The sequence below is a fragment of the Heliangelus exortis genome, chromosome 28 (genome assembly GCF_036169615.1).
Source record: "Heliangelus exortis chromosome 28, bHelExo1.hap1, whole genome shotgun sequence".
Taxonomy (NCBI): domain Eukaryota; kingdom Metazoa; phylum Chordata; class Aves; order Apodiformes; family Trochilidae; genus Heliangelus; species Heliangelus exortis.
Genome location: NC_092449.1, coordinates 5,559,683 through 5,580,240, shown reverse-complemented (window position 1 = coordinate 5,580,240; position 20,558 = coordinate 5,559,683). Strand labels below are relative to the sequence as shown.

Below are 20,558 nucleotides of genomic sequence, written 5' to 3'. Positions count from 1 at the left end.
AATGTGCACAGAGATGCTTGGGTGAAGGAGTGACAGGGACATAGGTAAATGTGGGACAGAGCTCTGAGTAAGGAGAGCCACCCACAGACTAATGAGACACTAACATTAGGAATAAAAGGAGAAAAAAGGAAGAATGAGTAACTGGAGCTCTGATGTCCATCCTGTGGAGCGTCTTTCCAGACTGCTGCAGTGTGGTAAAGAGGCCAAGTGCTCAGAGAGGTGTTCAGAAGGGAGACTGGACAGGATGTTGAGGTGAGACTGCGTGACAGTGAAGAGGGTAAAAAAACCCCCAAACAATTCAGGGTTTAAGCAGGTCTAGTTTAAGCTCTGAGTATATCAGTCTGGACCTGTCCAGTTCTGGTTTCTTACAACTTCCTCTGAAGCTTTCAGTACAGCAAGGGAATGCTGGAAGAAAGAAGCCTCCTGCTGTTATTCCTCAACCATCACTGGGGAGGTGACTTTTTTTGGTAGTTTAATAGTAAGTTGTCAGTTTTCAAGGCTGTCAATGCAGTGCCTTTATCCCATGGTGAGTAGCTCATTTCAGCACGGAGTTACTCCTGTTATATATGAAAGAGAAAAGAGCTTCCTTTATTCTTTAAAGGAGAAAAGAAATAGTCTTCCTGAGACAATCTCAGGGATGCCATCGGGAGAACTCCCTAAAAACATTAATTACAGTAATGCCAAAAGCAGCAAATCTACCCAGAGAGATGGGAACAGAGGTGCCTTGGTGAGATGTAAGGCCAGTCCCCCAGGTGTCAGTGACCAACTGCAGGTGCCACAAGAGCAGGGGATGCTTGGGAGTGTCTGCTCCCTCCCATTCTGAAGGCTCAAGCACCTCTTCTCCTTTGTGTAGCTCTTGACTGAGTTTTGCTTCTATTTTATATCACTTTGAACACAGGGAAAGGAAGGGAAGCAGCTCTGCAAAGCAATTTCCAGTGTGCTTCCCTATCTGTCTGCCTGCTCCATACAAATAGTTGTTTTTCTTAGGGATAAAGGCACAAGGTAATTCCTTTAAGTGACAATTAAGCTCCAGGTGGCTGCAGAAAGCTGCAGCTTTTTCCAGCTCCTGCAGAGACACAGCTTGAACCACAGGTTTCCCTCCTTCCCTAAACCAGGAATTTTTTTTCCCCTGTACTGTGTGTGGCAGTGATTACAGCCCCACTCCTCCAGAGTAGCCCAAAGTGATTGGAGCAGTGGGGAAAATGGTAAAACCTGAGGATGCTCCACAACCTGGCTGTGTCCTTTTCCTGAAGTGCACTCATTTCACAGAGCAGTGAACAGTTTCCTCCCAATCCTGATTTGAATTCCTTGTGTTTCACCTGCAGCACCTTTGTTTTTCCAAACACTGAACCCAGTTCACTCTCCTTTTCCCCCTGCTGTGCTAGGAAATGTTGGAAAGGAATTTGTGATCATGTTGGGAGGTTTCTGGTGGGCTGATGGAGCAATACTTGCACACCAAGGCTCAAAGTAAGAGGAGGAGAGGTGTGTGTGATTACTTTGGCTCATTAGTGAGGTTAGTGAGGCAACTTCTATGAGCCACCTAGTATGGAAGGGGACCTGGGCAGCCAGTGATTGCTCAGGATAGCCCAGTGAATCACTGGAAGAGCTGGGAGGAGCAAGCAGAGCACAACAGGGCACGGCTTTGTCTTCAGGCTTCCTCCAGGTCTGTAGTCATCCCACCAAGGTGTGGATGGACACAGCTGTGAGCTTGAGGATGGCTCAAACTCAGTCTGGTGTAGAGCTTGTGCAGTGGGGAGATACAAGGGTCAGCCTGCAGTCTAGGCTGGGAATGGTCTTTACTCTCAGAGAGGCTGATGAACCTTAGGAGAGCTTCAAAGCCTTCCCACAGCTCCATTCAGCATGTAACAGGAGCCACTAATTCAGAGGATCTCCCTTTCCCACACAGGCTCATTATCAATGACATCAAACAGGGGGATGTCACAATTTCTACCTGGTTTTAACGATTTATATCCCTGAATTATGCTCCATTGGTGACAGTCATTTTCTCTGATTTGGACAGCTGGATGGAATTACTGTGCTCTCCATTTGGTGTGCTAACAAAATCAGAATTAATATTTTGTCTTGCTTGGCTTATCTTAGCTAGACAGTAGCTATCATTTCACGTACTCTATTTCTCTCCCCCCTCCCTGCAACAACTGAAATAATCTGATTTGGAGCTATACTCAAAGCAGGACTCACCTCAAATCAGATTTCAAATTCTTTGACCACAGTCCAATCTCCAAGCTATCAATCTCCACTAGATCTGAGCACAGAGAGTCAGCAATGAGCTGGATCAAGCGGCGAGAACACATTTCCTGGGCCACAGCAGACACCTGCACACAAACACACGCATCTTTTGACTTTCTGTGCACAGGGAGAACCTGCTTCCCACCAGCCAGCATGGCACATGCTGCTGTGACCTGGGGCATGGCTGGGGGCTGTGCAATCCCTCCTGGACTAAATGGCTTCTTCCCTGCAAGTGGATGTGAGCAGGGGAGGGTTGCTGAGTGCTCCTGCTGCATGGCTCTGCGTGCCTGCACAAACCTTGCTGTGCTTATGTCTAAGCTGGGAGGCAAATGAATGAAGGCAAAAAGGATCTGATTACTCACAATGTGGTTTGTTTTTTTTTCCTGCCCCTTCTTTTTCTGCTTTGTTCCCACTGGTGCCAAACTACAGCCACCACCTCTGAGCTTTGCTTCCCAGAGTGGGAAGGTGGTGTTAGATTCTATACATATTGCATTGTTTGCCTTCTTTGCCTTCCTTTCATCTCCCTGTCCATGGCTGGTTTCTCTTCAAAAGGGTGTTGGAACTGCAGCTATCCAATCCGAGTGGAAGGAAATGTTGCTTTTGGAAGATCTAACAGCAGCCTGAATAGAACTGATACTAAATTATGAATCAGTTGGAGATTTCTCTCACCTCTTTCTCTTTATTTTTCTGGCTTTTTTTTTTTTTTTTTTTTCCTTCTCCCTGTCTGTTTTCCTAACCTGAATTAAAATGTGCAGGGCACAAAAGTGTACTGAAAGGCTGGACTCATTTTTTTTTTGTTTGTGGCAAAACCCAAGCAGAACAGAACTCTAAATGGGCTCTGGTTGAGCCCCATCTCCTTCTGTAAAGAGTGTAATAAATATCAGCCACATTGATTTTCCTTCCCCGAGAACCCTTTGCTATTTGTTCTGGTCTAAGTGCACTGTGTTTTCCTCTGAGGTTCCTTTTGCTCTAACTGTTCTATTATCTGTTGTGGCTGTTAATCTGTGCTGAGTGTGTAATTGAGATCCTAAGAGGGAGGTTAAGAGAAAACCCCTTGGGAAGACATCTCACCTACATGAAGAAAGAGTAAAAATAAAGAACCCAAACTGTTGAGGCCAACAGCTCCTTTTACCTGGTGGAGCCATTGCCTCTCTCAAGTGCTCTCACCCACCCCAGGCTGAGCTCTCTTTCTGCTCTCAGCTCTGTGTTTGTGTTTTTAACCTCTGCTTCAGTTTTGCATTGATTTCTTTGCCTCGGGGGGGACATCTGCCTGTTGATCCCTGAGGCTTGACTCTCCCATTACCTCCAGTTGTCTGCTGAACTGGTGTTCCTGCCAGGGATGGAGTAGGCAGAGGAAGGATGTGGCTTCTTTGCTCTTCCCATTCCCATGTTGCAGTTTAACCTGGCCCAAGTGGTACAACACATCTTGGGGGGATGATGTAGAAGAGGAGATCCCACTGCTCTCTCCAGGTACCTGAAAGGAGGTGGTAGGGAGGTGGGTGCTGGCCTCTCTTCTCTCAAGTGATTAAGGTGCCTGAAGTTGCACCAGGGCAGGTTTTGACTAGATATTAAGAAGAAATTCTTTACTGAGAGAGTAATTAGGAAGGTGGTGGAGTCACCATCCCTATAAGTATTTAAAACCAGTGTAGATGAGGCACTCTGGGACATGTTCTAGTGAATAATAAAGATACCGATACATATATTTTATTTATGATCTTAGAAGTCTTTTTCAACTATGATGTCTCAAAGCAACAGACAACAACTACTTCATTCCTCTTGGGTTTCCCAGGGATTGAAGCACAGGCATGGCTGAAAGCCTCTGGAGAGACTGTCTGGGAAAGGTGTGTTCACCCCAGCTCCGAAACTGCTCCCCAGGTTTCCAAGCTCTGCACTGGACAGCCTGTGATGGCCTCAGCACTTCAGCTTCCCCTCTCCCTGCCTGGGTTGTTGCTGGAGGGCTCTGTTGCAAATACACAGAATCCATTATTGCCTGCTCACTGTACCAGTTCCCCAATCACAGCAGATAAAGAGTTCTTAGTGTTTTCTTAATGTCTCTTTGTAGTTTATTAGAGGCCTAGAAGGCATGAGGAGGAAATGAGAATGAGTCAGAAATCCCGGTTCTGAGTCACGTGGTTCCTTTGCAATCTCCTTTGGAACCAGACTATTAAAAGTAAATTATCTGAGCCAAGTGGCAATGCTGAAGTGGAAGGGCTGGGGGGAGGGAAGCACCACTTCCCTCTGGTGTCTCCAGATGCAAGCAGCTTTTGTTCAGCCTCTTGAATCTACCCTTTTCTGTCCACACTGGGATTCTGCTGTTCCTATGGGAAGCTTGTGGGCACTGGGAGCTGATTGATTTTTCCCTCCAGACCTGAGGAAAAAGTGCCCCTCTTGGCTTCATGCTCTTAACATGAAGGCAGGAAGAGGAGAGGGAGGTGTCCATGTGATGCCAGCTCTGCTCTCCCTGAAGAACCCATCCATGTCCAAGCTCTCCCTGCTGCCACCTTTCCATGGGGTTTCCATCACGTCTGTTTCCAGGCAATGTCTAATAAACCACAGCAAATTGTGATTGAGGGATCAGAAGACATTAAATGGTGCTCCTGCTCTGTTCACGATGACAAATTTCTATTTCCTCCCAGGGACTGTCTGCAATCCAACCTGGGCAGAGGGAGGAGGTGGCTGCTGGCATGTGTGTGTCTGTGCCTTTGGGAAGCACCTGGGGCTCCTGCAGGTCCTGGCTTGTCTCTGGGGAAAGTCAGGTCCTGTTTCTGTTGAAGCAATTTTGTATATCTCAGTAGGGGCTGGATCAAGACTTGAAGGAAATAAGAGTCTGCTTCAGTTCCTACAAGCCAGCTCAACCTTGCAAAAATTCCCTTTGGATCTCTCTTGGACTTTTCAAGAATTGCTCTGAGTGTTCTGTTGACTTTCCATGGAAAGTGGACATACCCATGGAAAAAGCCTTGCTGCTGAGGGTTTTACAGAAGTTATATTGACCTTCCCACAGATGCTGAAGAGAACAGAAAGTCCTGCTGCTCTGCAAAACTAAACTAAGATTGTATTTGACGAGTTCCATAAAATGTTATAGATTTTTAGTTTTTCCTCCTTTGGCCAAAACATCTTTTTTCCCACAAAAGCCAGAGGCAGAGTATTTACAGAAAAAGGGGGAAAGACTTTTTTGGAAAATATTTGTGCTGGTAAATTGCTGCCAATTTGTCAGCTCCCAGATGCATCTAAATAAATAACATGAGAACTTTGGCTGTATTTGCAAAAGAAAAAAAAAATATTGGATTTATGGGCTTGTTTCAGGTGTAATCAGAATCTAAGTTAGGCTTATGAAATATTTACAAGCTTTATATATTTAGAAGCAGTACCTGTGCAGTCTTGTGGGAAGTAAATCCAGGCTGCACCCACTTCAAAACCAGGTCAAACCCTGTTTTTCTTGGCAAGCCTTTGGCTGCTGCAGTTGTGACCTGCTGTGGCCACAGGCTCCTGGATCCTACCAGAAAAATTGCAGATTTTCAGGCGAGGACATCAGTTCCTTTTTGGGTGACAAGGGGGAGGTCTCTGCACACTGGAAGAAAACAAACGGGGAAGGGTTTGGTTGGATCCTGGCTCCCCAGGGGGGTTTAATCTGCCAAACATTCCATGGTGCTGGGCTGGACAAGGCTGAGTTGGGCAGAGAAAACTCCATTCTGTTTCTGAGCTGGTGCTCCAGAGGGATCCCAAGGCTCATTGTGCCTACTTTCAAAAGGAGCAGGAAAATGCCATTTCTTCCTAAGAGCAGCTGAAATCTCCCATTCTTCCTTCTTATTGTCTCCTGTGGCTCATATCCTGACAAGAGCTCGTTGCTGACCAGCACTGCTTGCCCCAAACCCTGCAAACCATCAATCCTCTCCCTCCCTAGAGTAGGAGCATCTCCAGCAGGCAGAGAATGTTTTAAACCAAGAACTGGATCTTTATTTGCTTTGTGGTTCTCAGCTTCATGTTTTCTAGGTTTTCTGCTATGGAGAGAATATAGAAACAAGCTGAGATAAGATCTGTGTCACAGGACACTGAGCACTGCAAAAGGTTTCCAAATAAATTAAAGAGCTACCACCCAAAACACAGTGGCCACAAGCAACCAGTTGTCTGAGATAGCTTAAACCAACTGATTATTACAAAGTATTTAAATACCCATGAATTAAAAATGTATAAACTCTTTCTACATGTACATGATCCCTGCTTTCCTCTAAAACTCTTTTTTTTTCTTCCCATTGGGTCTTTTATTGCCCTATCAGCTCTCTAAGTCTTCTTTCTCTGTCTTTTCTCAGCCCCTGATGGTTTTGCTCAGTTCATTCTCTGTCATTTGTGTCTGGATCTGGAAACATTTCTCAGGATGTTTGACTCATCCATCATTTAGATAATCAGAAGGAAAAAACCCACCAAAAAAAAAAAAGTTTCCAGCTACAAACATCCATAAAAAGCACCAAGGAAAAAAACCTCACCTTGAACTTCCCTCCCTGCTTTGCTTTTCATTTCATTTGAGAATCTGACTTGACAGTCTTTGCTCTGGCAAAAGTCCCACTGAAGTTATTAAGGGCAAGGGCTTGTCAGGATTAAGAGGAAGGATTTGAAATATCTGTGAGTGATAGCAATATCCTCAGTTCTATTAGGCTGGATAAGTATTCACAAAGGACATTAACCCTGGTGCCTTGAGCCAGCTTCTGACTGCCCTGGGGGGAAAGAAGACAATGTTTTCATCAGGGACACTGCTTCCACAACTACTCCTAACAAGGTTTTCTATCCTTTCCCTTGCAGAGCTGAACTCAGACCAAAAACTCTTCAGTTATCCATTTGACCATCAGAAAAAGGGCACTGGCAGAAAGAAATGGACAGCCAGGAGCCAAAATGGGAATTCAGACCTTGGTGTTGAGTCTGGGCAGGAGAGATGATGAGACAGGGAGTGCAGCCCAGACAAGTGGTGACTGAACTGCTGCTTTGGGGGATGGATTTGGCAAGGTCACCCCAACTCTCTGCACTGTGAGCGCAAAGGGTTGGGATGAGGTGCTGCCAGAAGCACCCCAAGGTGGCTGCAAGCTGCAGTAATGTTTGCTGTCTCCCAGCAACTACAAATCCCTTTCCCACTGATGTCAATTTCTACTTCTTGTCTGCTCCCATTTTTCAGTGAGCGACCATGAGTCAAACATTCCCTTGGCTCACTGAAGGGCAAATGTGACTCCCAAGGGCAAAGGGACAAAGATGAGTGGTTCAGGACAGGAGATATCAATATGGAGTCAGTTAAAAAGCTTTCCTTGCATCTTTTTACACTCATTTGAGCCTGCAATCCCAGACACAGTCAGGGATCATGTGTATTCCCAGCAAGGTGTTGTGGAGGAACCAAGTCCCTGGTTCTGAGCAGGCAGGCAGCAATTCCTGCTTTGGGCAGCAAATCCCAGCACTGCTCCAGCTCCTGCCACCTTCTCTGCTGTCACTCCTGACCTGACACACATGGCATCCACATCTGCCTGTGATTCTTCTCCCTCTTCTCAGGGGGAGATGGCATCAATGGGGATGTTAAAACCAAATCAACACAGAAGCAAATTTAAAACAAAAAAGAAGGTTTCAGAGGCTGTGCTCCATTTCCACCACCCACCACCATTTACAACTAATTGGGGCTTTGTTATATTCTCTCACCCAGTGACAGAAATACTAAACTCCACTGGTTAACAATAATCACCCTAATTATGCCAAGATGACATTTACAATATAGGCAATTGCTAATCCATTACCTTACTCTGCTGAATACTGGAACACTCAAATTAAAAGTTATTCACCCACAAAGAACAATGTTTTAGTAGCTGACACAGCTTGGTAAAGGAATTTATTCAGGTAATTTGCAGTTTTCCCGTAAATAAAACATTGTAGAGTTCCCCTGTTCTCCTACTCCTCCCCCCAATAATATTTGGTGGTAAATTTCTTGTGTTTTTTTTTTTTTTTTTTTCCCTCTCTTGTACTGTGTTAAAAGAATAATAATTGAAACTGTCAGGCAGAGTTACATATTTAAATTTGCTTACCTGAAAGACAACAGAGAGCTGCTCTATCATCCTTCCAGGTTCTTTCTGGATCCTCAGTGGACTGGGATGTGTAGGAGGTCACTGCAGCTGAACTTTTGCCAACGTGGGGTTTTGCTGAAACCTCAAGCAGCCTCTGAATGCAGTGAGAGTGGGGAGCAGAGCTGAGGGGTGCAGTGCTCAGTGGTCCAGTGTCATCAACCAGCTGGGACTGGGAGGACCCTGGGGTCTTCACCAGAGAGAAGCTGAGGAGGAAGTAAAAGGGTTGTGAGTCTCCTCAAGCATGAGGCATAAATGCTGAGGTCTCTGCTCATGTGATGTCCCAAACCAAAGCTAAACACAAACCCAGGCAGGGCTGCCTGTGCATCCGACTCATGGCAAGCAGCAGTGATGTGGGGAGAAGAGAAGTTCCTTGAGGCTTAATTCAGTGCCCGGAGGCCTTTTAATTACAGAGCTATCTTCCTGACTATTCTGCCAGCATTAAAACACTCACAAAATGGGTAAATATCCCTAGGGAAGAGAGGGAGGTTGCCAAATATTAATGGAGGAAGGAAAGGGTTCAACAGACACAAAAAAAATCAGAACTGGGTTTCATTGCACCCTCTGAGCAGCCCCTTGCACCTGGTGCTGGCAAAGCCTCTGCCAGCAGCAGATCCAGCTGAAGGATGGAGCAGGAAGGGATTTTTTTGGGGGTTTGGTTTTTACTGTTATCACAGCAGCCATGGCCAAAGCTATTTGCAATAGAGCAAAGTCCCAGGGAGCCAGGAGTCCCTGCTAGCCCAGCCCTGCTACGTGCTGGCCGCTTGCAGCAGCAAAGCCAGCATCCCCCCAGTGCCAGTGGGCCAGCATCCCTCTGAGGGGTTACTGCCTTCTCCAGAGGACTTGAAGCAGAGCTGCCATCCATCTGTGTCTCCTGCTCAGAGCCTCTCCTTCTGCCCAAGCATTTTATCCCAGTGTAAAAAAAAAATAAAGCTAGGAGCCATTCCTCTGGGATGTTACAGCCCTGGCAGCTGGGCTGGAGCAGCAGCTCAGGGTGGAGTCACTGTCAAAGAATCCCAGAATGGTTTGGGTTGGAAGGGACCTAAAAGCTCATCCATTCCCACCCCCCATCATGGGCAAGGACACCTCCCACCAGCCCAGGGGGCTCCAAGCCCCATCCAACCTTCCACACTGCCAGGGATGGGGCAGCCACAGCTTTTCTGGGCACCCTGGGCCACTGTCAGGATGTGGTCAAACAGCCCAGGGATGTGCAGCTCAGGTCCCCAGCATGGATACCCAGGGTCTCCCATCCCAGAGGTGTTGGATTCACTCTGCTGGGACAGGGACTCTGCATTGCTCTGCCCCATCCATGTGTTTGTGCTCATGGGGATGCCCAGCATTTGGGACAGGAGAGCTCCCTGTTTCCTCTGTGCTTCTGCCCGTGGCTGAAACAGAGGAACGTGCTGGAGAGGAGAAGGCCTGGCTCTTGTTTTTTTGAGCGGAAGTGTTTGCATTGTTTGGGAACAGCACTGAAACAGGAGGTACACAGCCCTGCACCCCAGCTGCCCTGCCTCAGGGCCTCCCTGCAGGATGTTCCCTCAAGGGTAGCTTGGATGTTTCTGTCCAAGGGAGAGAGATGCAGGGAGGCAGCTCTTGTGAGCAAAGCCCTGAAATCACCACTGCTCCCCTTTTTCTCCCCCTGCTAAATTAAGAGACAATATTTTCCTGCTCACCTGTTCTGCTTTTATTTGCTGGCTCTCATGCTCCTGCAGAGTTTTTCCTGCCCTTCCTTCTGTGGCTGAATGTTGACGGATTTGGGTTCTGCTCCAGCCCTGAGCTCCTGGCCCTGAGCAGGGCAGGAATGAGACCATTTCCAGACCAGCTCCTAGGAAAAGAAGAGATTTTTTTCAAGAGAAGGCCTGGCTGTGAAGGATATCTGAGTGAGGAAAAGGTGTGCCCAAGCAGATCAATCTTTAACACTCCCACTGAACCTCATGCAGGGGTGCTTCTTGTGGGAGATAAAGTGGTGTTAATTTGAATGAACTTTATTCCTTCCCAAGGAAGGTAAAGGAAGCCTGATTAAAGCCACTTGAATTCTGAATGAGAGAGCCTGCCGGGGGAGTTAATGGCCAGTAACAGGCAGCAAACAAAGCTGGGTAATGCTTGTCACAGCAGGGTTCAAACTTCAGCACATAACTTCTTATGAGCTGAAAACTGCATTTCATCTCAACACATAAACTGACAACCCCAATTTGTGCAGCCCTCTGAAGACAGTGATGTATGTCCCTCTTTACTTCCTCCTGTTCAAGGCTACACATGGCCCTAAGTACACAGGTCTGGGGGTACAAACAGATCAGAGAATGATTTCTATCCACAGCTTGGAGGGATGCAGTGCCACCACCCCCTCAGATCCCCTGGCTCACCCAGGGCTGGACCACGTCATCCTTCAACTATCAAAATCACATTTCGAGTAAATGCAGAAGCTTGCAGAGCTAACTCGTGACCACAGTCCCAATTCTCACCGTAATCCCTCACCTTTTTTCCCTCTTATTTTCCAAATCTGTTGCCACAAGTCAAATTTCTCATTTCTCCCTCTGTCCCCTCCCAGATTTCTGCCCAGTTGAACCCAGTAACTCTGGCTCAGCCCTTTCTCTTCTGATGGGAAGACCCCAACCCAGACCATCAGATCTTCACCCAGAGTCATGAATGTTCCAGCATCAGAGCTGAAGGAATTCCCTGGGTGAACTCCTGGAGCAGAGGGAGGGAATGCAGCAGCTGGGTTACAGCATCTTATTTGCAAAGGGAAGAGAAGGCTCTGACAACCCAGAATCCAACCTTCTTTTCTCTGCTTGCAAAGCTGAATTTTGGTGGTGAGAAGCACTGCCACCCTGAGTGTTTGACCTCTTAGCCACTTAGCCTCTGACATTAGCAATGCAGAAAATTCACAGTCCCACCAAAAGAGGGACACTGGAGCTGCATTTCCCCTGACAGATGTTGGTCGTGTGAATGGTGAAGAGCAATGGGGTCTCTTACCCTCTGTTCCTAAAGGCACAGAAAGCTGGAGCTCCCTTGCTCCTCACTGACTGCAATTATTTTGTCTTCTCCACTTGGAGCTGCAGATTTCTTCTCTGATGAGCTTCTGCTTTTATTGGGCAGGGCCTGGTTCTTATCCTCAGGGTGCCTGGAAATGATGGAAAAGAAAGAATGAAAAATGAAAAAAAAAAAAAAAAAGAGAGAGGGAGGGAAGGAGTACCATCAAAAACAACACTTTCTCACTTTCTCTCATTTTAGGTCAGAAAAAGTCTTCCCAACTTTACGAAAGGCATATTGAAAAAAAAAAATCAGTAAATTCATGAACATGCAGTTATTACTTAGCAGACAAATTACATTTCTCCCGAAATGTTCCAAAATGCATTCATTTTCAGAGTACATTACTTTCATAATACTGTGTGGAACATTAAATGAGAATTTCCCTGACTTGGCTACAGAGCACATTTTTATTTCATAGCCTGACACAGAGCCCAGGGTAAGTAATGAAAATCTTTTCCAAAAGTGACAATCTTGTCTAGCAGCCTCGCCTGTTGAAGAGATTGCAACATAAAACAGATGAGTGCCCTGCTTGACAGCTAATTGTGTCAGGCTTAATTACAACAAGCAGAATTTAATCGGCTGTGCAGTGCAGTTTTGAGGATGGGGGAACCATCTGGAATGTACCTTGCTCCTGGGCTGACGGAGGGGAGGGCATCACTGGGTTTCAAAGAGAGTGGAGCAACTCTGGGCAGCTCTAAATGCAGAAGTTTCTTCCTCTGTGTATTTCAATTGAGCTCTTTGATGGATTTCAGAACTATTTATGCAAACCCCCACGCTGGTGCCTGGTGCAGCCAAGGTTCTGGAAGGTTTCCCAGCCTCAATCTGATGAGTCTGGTTCCCCTCCCTGGCCCTGTGCTGTGGCCAGCCCTCAACACAGAGCTCTTAGGTTTCCCAGATTGAGGCACTCTTGGTCCCTTGGGCCAGGGTTCTGCGCTGCCCCTGCCCATTGGGTTCTCATTGGCTTGTAGAGCCTTTACAGCCCACTTGTGAACAGGCAGCACAATCCCCTGGTTCCAGCAGCACCTTCAACACTTGGGCTCATTCCCAGACATCTCATATGACCTTGGGAAAATTGCTTGACCTTAATTTTTTTTTTTTTCCCCTTTGTTCAAATGAGAGGAATGAGACCATCTGTAGGAAAAAACTGAGATCTCTAGAGAAGCAGCTCCTGCATCCCACACTCCCTGCAAAACCTTCCTCCTGTTTCTTCCCCTCTCCTCCGTGATTTTCAAGCCAATAATCATTAGCCATCCCCTAATGAGCTCCCCCTCCCAGCAACTAGTATCTATTAAGCCCATTTTACATCTGCAAAAACCAAGAGGCAAGGTCAGCCACTGGCAGACTGGAAGTCAGAGGCAGGGAGAGCAGGAGCCAGCCCATTTTCCAGCCCAGCATCCCTGCTCTGACCACCAGATTCAGAAAACATATCAGGGAAAGCCAGACAACAAGCAGTGTCCACAGCACTAATCTTCAGAGGACCGTATTAGTGCAATTTGATGTCAAGAAGCCTTATCTAGCATGAAGCAAAGAGGAAGATTAAAGAACGAGAGTTACAAGTGCCTTTTTGTTTGCGCTAACTGGCTGAGTCTCTGGTGGGAGAACAGAGGCTTTCCATCTAAATTGCTGTCACGTTTGCCAGCCAGGAGTAGATTGGTCTCAGCACCCTTATTAAAAATACTACCAGCATTCTCCAGTGCTGGCTGGAAACTCTGCAGCTCCCAGTAATGAGCTTGCCAAGTGGCTGTTGAACACCAGATACTGATCACTGCTATCCCAGTGTAAATCTGAATCCAGGCCCATGGAATAACTCTTGGATTTACACCAGAACCCAAGGCTGGGGATCTGCTTGCATTCCCCATCCTCTCTGCACCAACTCAGCTGCAGTGTTCTCAGCTCTCCCACACTGGCAGAGCTGCTGGGGGCCTGGGCAGAGCTGCAGAGATTTGGCCTTGAGTGCAAACGTTTGCCCCAGTAAAACTGAGTGCCAGCCCAGTCACAACGCGGGCTCCTCAACCAGACTGGATCTTGGTATTACTGCAGAGCAGCCCTGAAATGACTGGGGAGGAGGAAAAAGAAACACAAGGTTAAAAAAAAAAAAAAAAAAAAAAAAAAAAAAAAAAAGAGGATGATAGGGCAGGAGAAATGCAAAAAAAGAAAGGCAAGGAGGAGCATGGGGCAGAGTGTTATCAAAGGCTTTCACTGTGTGCTTAATGATGCTCTAATCCCCTAATGAGATGGAGGAGCAGCACAAGACCAGGGAAGGTACAGCCAGGATAAAACATGCTCAGGTTCCTTGTGCTTCCACCTGAAATCCATCCAAACCCCACTGACAAATGTGATTTGCTACACTTGTGTCCTGGCAGCTACACTGCCACTGCTCCTGCAGCAGGGTGAGAGGAAGGAAAAGGGGCTGCAGACTTCTTGGGGAAGAGGATAATAACCATAACCTACATCAGGACCCTCCTGAGACTGCCCAGGTTTGCTGGTACCAGCAGTGACAAGCTACAACCCAGCCAGCTCACCCCTGCTGCTTGGCAGCCTCTGTGTCCCAGCAGAGAATTCCTTGAATATTGACAAACCCCAACAACTTTTCTCTGGCCCCACGCTGGTGACCATCTTGCTCCAGGGAAAACATTTCCTTTCTCTTTTCTCTTCTTCCCCCAGCCATCAGCAGAGCTGTGCTGCCAGGAAAAGGGGCTGTGGGGCTGTGACAAGTGGCAACTTGATGAGAATCCTGGGAGGAGCAGATGGATGAGGATGCAGCTTAGCAGGGCAAGGGGAACTCACCTCCTCCTTGGAACTCCTGGAAGCTCTGGGGTAAAGCCCAGGCTCCCTGTGGCCCTGGGAGCAGTGTGGATGAAAGGCTACTGCTTATCAGCCTTTCTTTGCACAGTGCCAGAAGAGCACAGGGGACTTTAAAAGAGCAGGAAAATGGAGCCCTGGCTTTTTTAAGCACTTTGCAACCCAGTAAGGAGAGAGAAGATTAATATGAACTGGTGCTCTGGAGGGCAGAAGGGAGACAAAGTGCAGGAGGGGGATTTGTATCACCAAGGCATGGAAAAGGAGGTGAGCAGAGGGAACTTAGGGGGCAGGAACTACATATCCTGACTTCAAGTAGCTGGCTGTAGCATTGCAGTATCCTTTCTTACCTGCTCTTCACTCAAATTTCCAGCAAGTTCAGTGAGAAGTGCAGAATTCTGCATTCTTTCTCCTTTAAGTGAAGATCAGAGCTCACCAAGAGAGAGGTTTATGATCTCTCAGAGCTCTCAGTTCACAGGGGGAAAAAATGGGACTCTGAATTCCCTGATGTCCTCCTGGGTTCTCCATGAGGGGCAGGTGGCCTCCAGGTGGGCATGGCTGGATTCCTCCTGTTCCCAGATTGTTCTTTGGCCCTTTGCTCTTGTTCTGCAGCTTGGCCATTTCCTCACTGAGAGGCTCTCTGACCTTCAGGTGTGTTCAGCATGCACAACATCCTGAGTTTAAATGAAATAAAAGATTAAATACGTAAAGTACAAACTGATTCCAGACTGCCAGAACTGGGAAGGGAGCAAGGAGCTGTTACCATTAATCCATTACCCTCTGCTTTATTGTCAAAATTGCTCCAGTGAGTCCACTGCTATGGGAGATCTGATGAAGTGCTGGGAAATCCTGACCACCGGTGGTACCTGAGCACTCCTTGCTCCCAGCATTGATGCAGGAGGTGAAAATGGCTCCTTTGAAAGGCCCTTTAACTCCCTAGGTCCTCCTCCCCATACTTTGTCAACTGCTTCTCTCTCATCCTCTCCCTCTCACCAGTGAAGGATGGCTCTGTCATCTTCATGTTTCCAGGGTAACCAAGTTTCCCTCCAGCCCAGAGGTAGAGCAAACCCATTCTGCTGGAAAATTCAAAGCAAGGATTAAAATTTATAAACCAGCACACAAAGCAGTGCAGCATCTCCCATGCCTGCCAGCTCAGCCACATCTCCACGTGGCAGTGGCAGAGCCACCTGCATGGCACTGTTCTCCCCAGCCCTTGGGGCAGCACAGAGCCACCAGAGGACACAGTTTTGTTTGAGCCACCAGTGGGGTTCCATGGCCCCTCCTAAATCACTCTGAGCTCCGCTGAGTAACGCTGTTGGTGAATCCAGTCACAGGGAAGAGAGGAGCTGTGTCCTTCCCCATGATTCCAGACTTCCCAGGTGACCTCCTTGATCCTGTCCTGGCTGCACTACGGAGGAGGGGCAGCAAGGAAGAAGCAGAACAACTTCTGCCCAAGTAAGAGTTGACGTATTATTGGTCTGGGTCTGCTGGTTCCCCAAGAACGCTGCACAAAAAAGCCAATGATCCCCTGAGGCACCAACTGGAGATGTGATGGCCCAAAGCAAATGACTTAAAATGTCATAGATTCATAGAATCACAGAATGGTCTGGGTTGGAAGGGACCTTAAAGCTCATCCAGTTCCAATCCCCCTGCCATGAGCAGGGACATCTCCCACCAGCCCAGGTTGCTCCAAGCCCCACCCAAACTGACCTGAGACACTGCCAGGGATGGGGCAGCCACAGCTTCCTTGGGCAACCTGGGCCAGGGGCTCAGCACCCTCAAATTAAAGAATTCCTTCCTAATATCCAACCTAAATTCCCCCTCTTCCAGTTTTAAACCATTTCCCCTTGTCCTCTCCCTACCCCCCCGTGTCCAAAGCCCTCCCCCAGCTTTCTTGGAGCCCCTTCAGATATTGGAGGTTGCTCTGAGCTTACCTGGGAGCCTCCTCTTCTCCAGGCTGAACAACCCCAATCCCTCAGCCTGGCTTCCCAGGGAGGCGCTCAGCCCTCCCAGCATTTGACTGGCTCCTCTGGACACCTTCCAGGAGCTCTGTGTCCTTCTGATGTTGGGGACTCCAGAACTGGACACAGGACTCCAGGTTGGGGTCTCACAAGAGCAGAGGAGAACAATTTATACCTTTAATATTTCAGGACATCAAACATACTTCTTCCTGAATGAAACCTCTGGGAATGAAGAACCCAAGTTCCTCTCTGGAACTGATTCCAAGGCATCCCAAGCCTTTAAGGACCTGAATTTCTCAGCTGTCTGTTCTGCCTCTCCCCAAACCATGCTCCCTGCCCAGGAAGGGTTTACAGCCCAGTGCTGAGACAAGAGCCAATAGTTTGATGCCAACAGATGGAAGCAATAAGCAAGTACAGTGACTGAAGCTGAAATAATAAACAACCACATGTAGAACATTTTCTTCTATTCTAGCCAAGGAAAGTCCATTAATTCTCCTCTGGAAATCCCTGTACCATTTGCAGTGAGGATCTGCAGGCTGCTGCCCCCAGCACACATTTGCTTTGGTAACATGGGGCATCACCCAGGGAATTCTGCTGTTTTCTCTTCCCAGCTCATTCCCACGTGTCCCAGGGAAGCAGAATTTGCTGATGAGGAAGAGCTGAGCTGCAGGAGAGCAGGAGCCTTGGACTGTGCAGAGGGGGCTTTTCCACCCTGTGAACTGAGCTGGTGAAAGGCAGAGGTGAGATTTGTAACCCCAGGAGTTACACATGAGGTGATCCCAAAGCATAATTACTAATAAATGTTTAATTAATAGCTTATGAATGTGTTGATAAGTTCATTAAAATGATGCATGAGCACATGAATATTCCAGAGCAGGCAGGAGTCAGGGAAGTTACTGCTGGAAAGAATGTTCACAAGGTGATTACATGGCTTACATGTAGAGTCTGCAAGTGCTCTGCTCACTCTGAGTAGGTGCTCAGTTTACAGCCCACTAGGGCTGAATGATCTCACTGCAGCCTCATCTTTGCAAATCTTCTGCTTTTCCTCCTTAATAGAAACAAACGGAAAATGTTTCCCAGTCTGCAGTAATACCCAGTGGTGGGGACCTGAAGCAAGTGAGTTAATTGCTTTCAGAAGCCTTTAACTGCATTGGAATGATTGCTTCTGGAAAAACAAACATTAAAGACCTCCAGCAAGAATAAGCAAGATACCTAAAGGGTCAACTCCACTGCTGGGGTGGAGTAGAGATCCATCAAAACCTAGGCAGGGAGTGATTTTGTTTGCCTGAGCTCCTCCCCTCTTTTTTCACTCCAGAGAACCCAAGTCCATGAGGTCTCTGAGCAGTTCCCCATTGCTCCCCAGCTCCAGGGAAGATTTTGGACCATGGCCCCTATAACTGCCAGCACTTTGCCTTCCTCTCCTTTCTTTTCTCATCTCAGTACAGACACGCAGGCTGGGATGGAGGCAGAGCTCTGGACAAATTCAAATGCTGCCTCATTTTGAAGCCTAAAGGAAGCATGTTTGGATTTTGGACACTGTTGGCATGAGCTGGTTTTGGCTGGGAGATTGAACAGGAAACCAGGGGAGCAGACGAAGAGCTGCTCTGTCTAATCTCATCTTCTTGAGCTACTCATCTCTTTATGCTTTGAGATCTTTTCTATAGTCTAATCTATTTTATTGGTGCCTCTTCTTCTGTTCTAATGATTTATAATCCATATTGGATTCTGAGACTATGTTTTAAAAGGCTTTTGTGAGGAGACTAAGCCTGCCTGTAAGTTTTAGTCCGTATAAATTAGGTTCCTATGAGTCAAAACCATTGCAGTTTCTCCTCAAGTGCTTGGAAAAATTTGCTTTTTGTCTACTGTACCCCAAAACCAATTCCATTCTAGGTAGATTTAGGCAACGTTTCATCCAGGTGGAACCTGGTAGCCTTGCCTGGAGTGGCAGCAGGAATACAGCAACATCATCAGTGTGGGAGAGATGAAATAGGGTATGTGTGGCATTTACAAAGACAAGGATGTGGGTTGTGACCTTTTCATCCTTCCCCAGTATAAATAAAAGAGGTAAACACAAATAAGCAAGTACCAAAAAATATCAAGCTGCCTAAGAAACTGACCACCAGTGGGAAAGAACAACCCCATGGCCTCTCCCCATCACATGCTGCTGACTGCTGGGGGTACTTAACTCAGGGCTCTCAAAATTCACTGTGAAGAATAACCAGAAACTCAGCTCCTGACCAAGACAGTTCCAATTATTTAATACCCAAAGCTTCAATAATTCCACCTCCGTTCCCCAGGACTGAGATCTGGTGCTGTTCTGCTCCCCCTGCATCTGCTCAGTGCCAGCCTCACCATCCCTGCAGCCAGGCAGGACTCAGGGGACTCCAGCAGGGCAGGAGCACAACTTCCAGATCCCAAATCCCAGCCAGGTTCCTGTCCTTGGATCTCCTCATCCAAAGCTGGCTGTGACCACAACCTCCCAGCCCCTGAGTTAATGTCCCTGCCATTAACTCAATGCTCTCACCACCAACACACCCACCAGCTTAATCCTCTCTTTTACAATCAGAGAATCACAGAATTGTCACAGTGGGAGAAGACCTCTAAGACCACTGCATCCCACTGTCAACATCCCCTGAGTATAATCTCTACATCAATATCTGGATCACCCCCTAAAGCATGTCCTGAAATGTCTCAATTTTGTGCTTACTACCTAGCACCTTTCAGGTGCTTTGAGTGTGAAAAGCATCTAAGCTCTGACCATCTCTCCTCTTACCTTGGCACATCTTGGTACATGTTTTGGCTCATATTTTGCACAGACTGAGGAAAAAAAAAACAAGTCAGTGTCATTGTTCAATAAATAAAACTAGTGACTTACTCAGGAGAAACCTCGAATGAGGGCACAAGGGGTGAAATGCCACCACAGCAACTGGTGACCTTTTCTCATCTCCAAAACAACATTTGCTACATACCACTGGTTGTCAAATGATTGAGGGGTTTTGCTTGCAGGAGATCCTGGGTTCTGCCTTCTGCTGGACCTCACAACCTGGTTCTGACAGTGACTCAGAGCTGCAGCCTTGCATGGGGCTTCACTGAAACCTGGTGAGAAAGAAAAAGTCTCTTCTGAAGCCAGAGGACAGGAGGTTGGAAAGGTTAAATCTGCAAAAACCAGTGAGCAAGAAGGTTTCCAGCTTGGGAAACAAGCAATAAAAAGCTCTCGGTCTGCCTTGGCCCAAGGAAAGGGAGCAGAGGCAGCAGGTGAAATGCTGCTGAGGAGCAGCTCCAGCCAGCCAGGACCAAAGCACCTCTGAGCAGACCACACCAGGCCCGGCTCCAGCTCATCTCCATCCCCCTGGGGCACTGCAGCCACAGATTGTGGCCTTCAAGCTCTGAGAGCTGGGCAGATACATCAGTGCCAGCTCTGATAACCATCAAGACCAAACAACAAACAAATTCAGCCTGATAGGTCTGAACAGCACACGCTGAGAAAAGCTGCTTCTCAGTGCTACTCCTCAGACACTTTTCTTCCTTCCTTGGAGACTGATTCTCCCTCTCATTTGGCCTTCCTGGTCCAAAGCATCAGCTCCAGGGGTCACTCCATGCCCCACGCTGGTTTCACATCCATCCCCCATGATTCCACCCAAATGTTCATCTCAGGAACTCTTTGTCTCTCACCTCAGTCATGCAGGGAATGAGGAGGAGGTGAACCCACCAAGGGACAGCAACATCTGTCTCCTTGACCTTCACCTGGTTGAAAAGCTCCTTGTAGGGTCAAGCACAGTGGCTTTTAAATATTGCATTGTGTTTGTTATTGTGTTGGCATTTAAGTGCTGGCAGACAGAGAAAAAACAACTGGGGCCCCATTGCTCTGTTTTCTTTATCCTGGGGCCCTTGGAAGTCCCTGTGCAGACACATTTCCATGGTCACCTTCCCCCCTCCCCTCACATGTTCCCCCTCCCCATCCCACAGGTACCTCAGTGGCCCATCACACCTCCCACAACATGTTTAGGCACCAAATCTGGGCTGTGAACTGGGTCCTTTCCTCTGAGCTGCCCAAGAGCTGCCTCCAGAGCCCACTGGGACACACAGATCCCTGTTCCAGCCCCAGGTTGCCCATTAGAGCAAGAGACATCACAGGGAGTGCTCTGGGCACTTCTCCATCACTAGCCCATAGAAGAGGAGAGAGGGGCAGGAGGCAAAATTCACCTTGCTGACTCTTAGCTGAAGGTTTTGGAGGACTTGGTTTGAATTTTCAGGCTTGTGATGTGCTGCCAAGAGCTGTCACTTCTTGGATCAGTCATCTTGAGCTGGGTGTTAGCAGGTGGTGTCACACCTCTTCCTGGGATCACTGAGCAGAGATGGGGAGAAAGGAGCTGGTGAGCTCCTGCCAGAGCCTCTCCTGATGCCCTCTGCCACTGCAGAGCAGTTTAAAACAACT

At 47.6% G+C, this 20,558-nt stretch overlaps 2 long non-coding RNA genes across 3 annotated transcripts in view; both read right to left on the bottom strand.

The window, feature by feature from the left end:
* Window positions 1-12: 12 nt before the first annotated feature.
* Window positions 13-8,386, bottom strand: LOC139788231 (uncharacterized). Its single transcript, XR_011722792.1, has 5 exons — window positions 8,298-8,386; window positions 5,616-5,815; window positions 3,551-3,721; window positions 2,200-2,333; window positions 13-557 (listed from the first exon to the last, which is right to left on the bottom strand). It is a non-coding gene; the product is annotated as an uncharacterized lncRNA (long non-coding RNA).
* LOC139788232 (uncharacterized) overlaps window positions 8,387-20,558 on the bottom strand; it is a 46,367-nt gene continuing 34,195 nt past the window's right edge. For both annotated transcript variants that reach the window (XR_011722794.1, XR_011722793.1), the window contains exons 2-5: window positions 19,089-19,219; window positions 11,307-11,454; window positions 10,007-10,158; window positions 8,387-8,539 (exon numbers count right to left, since the gene is read on the bottom strand). This is a non-coding gene — a long non-coding RNA (uncharacterized lncRNA). The remainder of the gene's footprint in view (window positions 8,540-10,006; window positions 10,159-11,306; window positions 11,455-19,088; window positions 19,220-20,558) is intronic.